At 39.2% G+C, this 8,727-nt stretch overlaps 1 long non-coding RNA gene across 1 annotated transcript; it reads right to left on the reverse strand.

Moving 5' to 3' along the window:
• Positions 1-3,969: 3,969 nt before the first annotated feature.
• LOC129757956 (uncharacterized) lies at positions 3,970-5,207 on the reverse strand. Its single transcript, XR_008739863.1, has 3 exons — positions 4,963-5,207; positions 4,659-4,889; positions 3,970-4,591 (listed from the first exon to the last, which is right to left on the reverse strand). It is a non-coding gene; the product is annotated as an uncharacterized LOC129757956 (long non-coding RNA).
• Positions 5,208-8,727: the final 3,520 nt, after the last annotated feature.

The following is an 8,727-nucleotide window of genomic DNA, read 5'->3' on the forward strand; positions in this document are numbered from 1 at the left end:
GTTTTCTCCCCTCTTCTGCAGCCTGGCTTCGTCTTCTCCTTCGACGAGTCGAATGGCATCCACCACACTGCGGCCTTTCCAAAAACCAAACTGTTTATCGGATAGGTCGTTCGCACCTTCGGTGGCTTACCCGGATTCACACGTCTGGGAAGCCCCTTTCATCTACATACTGTTGCAGTGATGACCGGAACATTCCAGGATGTTCCATGAGTACGGCCTTCACTGCTTCCTTAGGGATGCCATCCCGCAGTTTCTCCAGCGAGATCTGCTCCTTTCCACGCGAATCCCTGTAATATGGGACCTTCGGCTATGTGGCTTGCTCGTGCTGTGGGAAAAGCTTGTTGACGATTTCACGCAGTTTGCTCGTTAACGTTTCCTGCGGCACACCCCCGCTCCACGTCTTGGCCATGACAATCCTGGAATTGTCTCGTAAGCGTCCTCGCAGAGTTGCCTGAAGCGTGAATTGTGTTGTCTTCCAGAGGCGTGCTTCGTACTTCTTCTACCTGCCCGCGTACTTGTACCTACACGATAGTGGATCGAAAAGTGATTGCTATCGGTTAACGCATTGCTTAACCTCCAGGCGCTCGACCACCCCGGACTACAGAAGGTGACGTCAAAGATGGACTTGTTCCCATTCCTGTGGTAGGTTCTTGTATCACATATATTCCCCAGGTCTACGTTCAGCCTTGTCAGGACTTCCATTAGAAGCTGACCCCTGTCCCGCCTATGACATCAGGGCTCCTTACCGTGAGAACTTCAACGATTTTGTCCATCATGACGCCGAACCTCTCTGGGGACCACCCAAGGGATTACTCTCCAGGGGGGGTGGGGGTCTAGGCGAAGCAGGTACAGACCGAGACTTTGGCTTTCACGAAGCCTTCCTCTCAAGCCAAAACCACTTTTGACGTAGAATTACGTCTTACGGCAACACTATAGGGGGGCAAATTTAAAGTTGCAATCGGATCTCGCGTCACGAAAACTTTCCAACTCAAAGACATCTTTCCTAAAAGACATTTCAAGCCTGCTCATCGTTGATTGGCTGGTCGAAAATGACAAAAAAACACGGACGCCACGCCCCTTGTATGTTTTATTTTTCCCTTCCTTCGAAAGATATAAAAGTAAGGGGTCTCCGGTCGACCAGTTTCATTCTCAGTTTGCCCGTTGAGCAGTGCAATTCGATCTGCATACGGACCCCACCAGCGGTAATCCTATGCAGATATCGTTTTGCTGTTCAAACAGTGGCAAGTTGCCACAGTACGAAATGAGCGGAGACCATGCATAACCAGCACCTACCTTGTCACCTACCACCCACGCCACACATCACCCATGCGACACGCCACCTACCACCCAAGCCATCCATCACCCACACCATCTGCCATGCACCATCCTCGCCACACACCACCTCTACCTTCCACCCACGCCTCCTACCCACGCCACACACCACCCTTGTCACCTACCACCCACGCCACCTACCCACACCACCTACCATCAACGCCACACACCACCTACCACCCACGACACCTACCACCCACGAGACCTGCCACACACCACTTACTACCAACGCCTCACCACCCACCACCCAATCGACCAATTTGCCTTGAAAAGACAAGACTCTTTCAAAGAAATTATGGCCCTGAAAAGGGCCGTTTGTTGAGTTGATAATAATCTAATATCTTGAATTATCAATAATCCCACCTTAAAACGTCGTTTTACGCTAGTGATTGCTGGACGGAAAAAGAATTGACTTAGAGGGAATGATAAATTTGGGTATCAATTTTTCAAAAGAGCTTATGAGTCAAATGTAAATAAATCGAGTAATCAGCTGAGTTCATAAGTAATATTTTCCTTGGAAACTTATGGAGCTGTAAAATTTTAAAAATAATTTTCTCGAACAGCGATATTGGCACTATCGCCCTTTACAAAAATCGATACCGAATTGATACTGATTCAGAAGAGACGCATGAGGCAGAACTTTCAGGGAGATTTTTCTCTACACAGCAAACATTATTTGCTGTAAAATTACAGTAAATGTCCTGTAACAAAAAGGAGCAGGACATTTACCGTTATTTTACTGGTCGAGGACATTTATTTTTCATTGACTATATAAAATTACAGGCCTGTAAATTCAAGTGACCTGTAATTGCTAGCGACCTGTAATCGCATGCTACATGTAATTGCAAGTGACCTGTAATTCCAAGCTACCTGTAAAACAATACTCACGTAATTTAATTGTTTTGATTTACTTTAATACTGTGAACTATCGTTGTTGAATAAAACAACATTTTATTCGTATATACAAATTTATTTATTACCATAAATCCGATGCGCTAGGAAACAAATTTCGAATTATAACGTTTTAATAGTTGTTTCTTACCTTAGGAATAAATAGGAATAAATAGTACACTCACTCTGTTGGTAGTATGGTTCATGTCTATCAGAATCCAGCTTGACTCTGTGAGGATTCAAAGATGGATGCCGAGTTCATACGTAAATATGGGTACGCGAGTGTACACCGCCTTCAATCAATTCTTGAATTAAGTTCAGAACGTTCAACCAAAAAAAAACAGTTCGTGGTGAGAAACAGATGTCCGAAATGTCCTGTAATATCCGAAATAATCAATAAATTGTTCAAAAATCGTAAATATTCATGAATCAGTTTAAAAATTTCCAAAAAATCTCAAAATATTCTTTGCAGAAAATCAAAAGCTATATTCAGATTTAATTCCATTAGCCGTTTTAAAATTATATTAATATTTATAATATTCAAATTCACCAGTCGTCCGTCACACAGACAGGGCACAATCGATACAGATTGATCGGTGCATTTTTCTGCGACCCAAAGCTTTAGAAAAGCTAGGACTTTTCCGAAGAGGATAGGCAATCTGGCAGAGCCCATTTCTTGTGCAGACAATAGGCTGTGCCTCTTCACTAAGGGATGTTAAATTCTTCCACAAAACGGACCGACATCATCGTCGTCGCCAGTCGAATCATCCTTATCGGTGCCGCTACTGTCGTTAATTTATTGTTCGATTTAATCCATACTCACACGGAAATTGGCCTGATTTAATTAAAAAACAATGTTATTTCACTGAACGGCACATTTTTTTTAATCTTGTACTTTACCTTTTTTAAGGAACCGTGCTTTAGGGTCACTTTTGAATTATTGTTACACTTTATTGATGAACTGACATTTAAGATCAACTTCAATTTAAACGAAAACTGATTAAACAATGTAACTTGATTATTGAAACAAAACAATGATAATTGAGTCAATTCCGCAACCACTCTTCCAAAGTAGTGATACCGCCACTAACTGGAAATGAACCGTCATCATCCACCAGGATCCTTTTTTGGAATCATATTAACGATTTTTCTTGGGGTATCAAATTCTTCCTTCCGGGCCTTCCAATTTCCCTAAGTGTATACCGATAAATCTTCGTTTTCAATCGTGGACCAAGTTCATTTTCCGTTCGATAACAGCCTTCCTGTGGTGGCGCACTTTAGTTTATCTGTTGAAATTCAAATAAATCTCATTAGGTTCATATAAAAAAGATGTAAGTACAGTATCAATACGTTTAAAAAACAATTATCAAATATTGAATATAAGCTGATATACCTGATTCACAAATAGAAGTGTGATCTCATTATCCAAAAGTTCGTTATTTGATGTCCCATAATATTCGGATCAATCGTTTACTTGCACCGCCATTTTATGATAGGTTGTAGTTGCCTTCGTCCTTTCGCTGCAGACGTCAACGCATTAAATTCCCGTATAAAAGCGTTAAATCGACTAGCTTAATCTTATCTCGGATGCAAGGCCAACCTTTATGGGTATTCCATTTTCGTTTTTAAACTCTATCTTTTGAATAATATAGATCATTGGTTACTATGTTACCAGAGAGCAATGCATAAAAAGTGATTGAGTCCTTTTTTCGGGTCAAGAATCTATCCTTCGAGTTTTAGCTGCTGTATAAAAACTAGGAGGTATTCCGATATTTGATCCGAATCGATTTAATTCCAACGTTTAACAAAATATATTCGATTTTATTCTGTATTCGTATTGTCCCTTCCCTATTTTTATATAAGGTCCACCGGGGCAAGTGAGAACAGGGGAAACTGCAATGAAGGGCGGGTTTCTCTCACAAGAAGCAAACATAGAAATATATTTACTTTCTGCAAATGTTTCTTGACCCTCAAAAAATCAATTTTAGAATAAAATATATTATTAGATTATACCTGAAGAGGGAGAAATCCAGCCTTGTTGCACTTACCCCATGTTTGAACTTACCCCGGTGTACCTTATAACATTCTGATGCTTCAGGATGTTCCAGCAGCCAAAATGCGAAGAACAATTCCATGACATAAGAAAAAAGAGCTCTTTCATATTGCTATGCATAGTCAGCGTCAGCATAACCAACTAAACATCAAGAATTCCCATGATATTTAACGCCTAAAGGTGGGCTACAAAACCGAATGGATTACTACAAAACGTTTAATTCGGATTCCAGAAAAGATTATGCTCTTTAAAACGAAGTAAATTTTGTTCCGCATAAAGTTGGCCGAACAAAAATCCGGAGACAAACGAGAAGATCTGGAAATGTAACAAGCAAGTTAAATAGACTTAGCACAATTGTTTAGAAGTAAAGTATGTAACCTACATCAGATGCAGTAAGGTGTTTGTTTGGGCGCGATGGTGCGCGTGCGACTGAAGCATTCCTGGAACGAAGGGGCCTTGCTTCTTCTTCAAATCAGAAGACCTAGCGCTTTGGTGAAAAATTAGCCATATTGTTCTGGTGTTAGGAGGATCCGATGGGAGCGAATGGAGTTTTTTTTTTCAATAACGGAATTATTTGGCCGTCGATTGGCGACAGATTATGCAGTTGATTGACCTGAAAAAATAATCCACTTTCAAACCAAATGTAATCCACTTTCTGGACAAATAGAAACCAGTGTTTCACATACCTACTTGTCTTGAGGCTCATATTGGAACATTCCAGTCGATGGCCGGTTGACGAATTAGCTCCTGCATGAAGATGAAAATTATCCTTACGTCCGTTTTGTCTCGCAGCGGAACATTGCCTGCCTTTTTTCCTCGACCGGCACCAACGTCTCGCAGATTTTCTGCACTTGAAAAATATTCGATGGACCGACACACGAAAAACCAAAAACCGCATATCGTTGTTCACCGGATTAGACCGGATTTAGTTCTTAAGGGCACAAAACAAAAAACAGCAATAACAAAACAAAATAAAGCGCGTGATTTTGACATTTCCTTTTAGATGAGTAACCGGGATGCCATCCACACTAGAATTCTATTGTAGTACATTTGAACATTATTCGACGACACGTAATTTCTTGACACGTATTTTTTTAGACCTGTAAAATTACTGTAAATTTCATGCTCCTTTTTGTTACAGGACATTTGCTGTAATCTTCAAGGACACTGCACTTATTTTCAGACAAATAACCATAAAAATACATGTTGTTATAATTACAGGTTGCTTTATTTTAAAGGAGACCATTTTCCAGTACACGTAATTGTCATTATTTTTTTCTGTGTAGGCTAAAAGTTTGAGTCCGTGCTACTGCAATTACTGAAGTGAGTAGCAATTGGGTACTTTTTACTCAAATTGAGCTAAAGTCAGGACAATATGTGAAAGTGCTAACTCAACAGTAAAAAAAATATTTTGCTAATGGAAAGTAACAGCGAAATTTTGCTAAGTGGAGCCTCGAAAGTTTTGTGTGCAAGTCATGATTTGGCTAAAATGATTGGCATGTCGCAGAGCTACATCCAGAATGCAAAAAAAAAGACCTACACAGCCAAAATTATTTCCTGTAAAATTACGCAGATGTCCTGTAACAAAAAGGAGCAGGACATTTACCGTAATTTTACAGGTCAAAAAACAAATTACGTGACATTTAATTTTTAGTGTACAACTTTTTTACAGGACATTTGCTGTAATAATAAATGAATCTTCGTTAACTTTTAGATAAGGAAAACAATTTAAAATTACAGGTTGATTACAGGTTGATTTATTTTAAAGGTTGCAGTTTCAGTGATACGTAATAGTAAAAAAAAAATCTGTGTAGATTACATACATACAAGGTACAGAACTTTCCAAACCGCGATGAGCGCGAACAATCGACGGCTAAAATTTGGGCACAGGGTAGGCTCTACGAGATGATACTGAGAAAATATGGCTGCTGCGTGATGGACGACGAAACGTACAATTATAAAAGCCGACTTTAAGAAAATTCCGGGGTTGGAGTTTTTCACCGACAAGAGAAAATTTGATATGGACGACAAATTTAAGAAGAAGAGAATGCCGAAGCTCGTCTCCAAACATCTTGTTAAGCGGGCCATCTGCTCTTGCGGACTGAGGAGTGAGCCTTTCGTGACACAGGGCACACTAAATGGCGAGATCTACCAATCTGAGTGCCTCTAGAAGTACGACTTTTGCAGCCGCAGCACGATACGACGAAGCTCCGCTATTTTGGCCAGATGTGGTATCATGTCACCATTCTATAAGTGTGCTGGAGTGGTATGAGGCCAATTTTGTCCATTTTGTTCGAAAGAACATATTTTTCTAGCCAAAGTTCTTTGTTTTTTTTTAAGAGATTAACCACCGTAATATATGTTTGTTAAAGCCTTATCCGTGAAAAGTTAAAAAAATTACCCAATATTGTTAAAAAGGTGCATCTCGTTTAAAAGGATGATTAAAATGAAATGAAATTTGGTATCCGAGAGAAAAAAATGAAAAAATGAAATTTTCTCGAAAAGACATGTTTAAAATGAAGTGAAGAAATCAAGTATCGTATGAATTTATTTGGCTACCACATTGCGGACTAAATACGAAAATTCTTGTTATTCGCTATTCGCAAGTGTGTTTCACTTACTAACACAACTCAAAAATTAAAATTTTAAAATCGAAACTATATTCGATAAAATTTATTCCAACACATTTGTTATTAAAAAATGCTCTTAATAAGCCGTGATCTTTCTGTAAAAAAAAAACTTATCGATCGATTTTTGTTTCAAAGGGATAGAAATACAAAACGCTTTAAAATGAAATTTTATTGTTCACAATGGCTAACAAAATCAACACACCAAGTCTGCACCCACGCAACTTAAGATCATCAGCTCGAGATGCATTTGTCTTAGCTGGAGGAAGTTGTACGTACATTTGATTGCACGATCAGTGTGACGTGAGTGCGCCTGATGGGTGCAGTTTACTGCAACTGAAAGCCAAGCTTGATTGAGCAATCAAGCCCGGTGATTAATTATATGGGCCTGTACGAATGTGGGTCTGGTTGGTTGGCCACCCGCTAGCCGGCGTTCGTCAGCCAAACCGCCCGCGAATGTCCGATCGGAATCTGTACGAATCAATCACAGCCAAACTCAGAATGACCGGGCCTCGTTGATGAACTGGCGCCTCTTCGAACGCGAAGAATTGCGCCATGTTTATTGGTGTATTGTTTCTATTAATGTTGCGATATCGATACCGCCAACATCTTGCACGTTCTTAGCTAAGGTTTACCGTTATTTAGTCGCATTCACGATACTTTTGTCCTCTAGGTGCAATAATAAAATGTATTGATTGAGATTTGCTAAAAAAAAACATTAAACGTAAAATAGGGGCATAACGAGCACCAAGGGCATAATAAGCACTCCTTTTTTCTACAAAAGTACGCATTTTCTTAAACAAATTTTCATGAGGACTTATTTCGTACTACCTATTTATAGTATTAATTTTTCACCGAAAAAGAAATCTCCTTTTCATCTTTACATAAATATTAAATAATAACCAGCTAGGTTCTCAAGTGACGAAAATATTATAATTTTGGAGCACCACCACCAGCTTGTATGACCATTAAATCATCTTGAACTTAAATGTACGCACTGCAACATGATTTATCATTGTATCTCAATTTTCACCATCATAAAATTTTTCATTTTAATCAATTTTAAAACGCGTTTTTTACTTAAATTTGTTGACCTGGGGCTAACAGAGCACTATTAATTAGGGCACGTTGAGCGTTTTCTGCCCTATAATCTAGCAGCTCATTCAACTCGATGATGTCAACTGAATAATAGAGCTACAGCTTAACTTGTTTCATCTGTCGATTTGACCTATTGGTAAAGTGTCGGAAGGGTAATCAGTAGACTCGAGTTCGATTCCTGTTCGAGGAGATTTTTTTTCACATACTATTCATGATTGATTTTTTTGATTGCTACATTATACGGCTAGTAGCATCATCTGTCAAACAAAGCACCAGAAACATAATGTATGTGTTAATTCTTTGAATTCTACAGGAGACCTAGATTATTTTGTTATTGCTTTGTTTGATGAATCAATGCCTCACAGTTTTGTGCAAAATGCATCGATCATGAATAAAAAATGAAAAAAAAAATCACCTTGATCAGGAATCGAACTCGAGCCTACTGATTACCTCTCCGACACCTTACCAATAGGCCAAATCGTCAGATGAAACAAGTCAAGCTGTAGCTCTATTATTCAGTTGACCTCATCGAGTCGAATTCGCTGCTAGATTCTCCTGCAGAAAACGCTCATCGTACCCCGATTAATGGTGCCCCAGGGAGTTCTCATTATGCCTCTACAGTGACTGGTTTTCAGCTTTCGGCAAAAACTTTTAAAAAGCTTTTTGAACGTTTTTATCTACTTTTTCAAGTTTCATCCAATTAGGCAATAGACTATTTGATTGTTA

Source organism: Uranotaenia lowii, chromosome 3, assembly GCF_029784155.1.
Source record: "Uranotaenia lowii strain MFRU-FL chromosome 3, ASM2978415v1, whole genome shotgun sequence".
NCBI classification, from domain to species: domain Eukaryota; kingdom Metazoa; phylum Arthropoda; class Insecta; order Diptera; family Culicidae; genus Uranotaenia; species Uranotaenia lowii.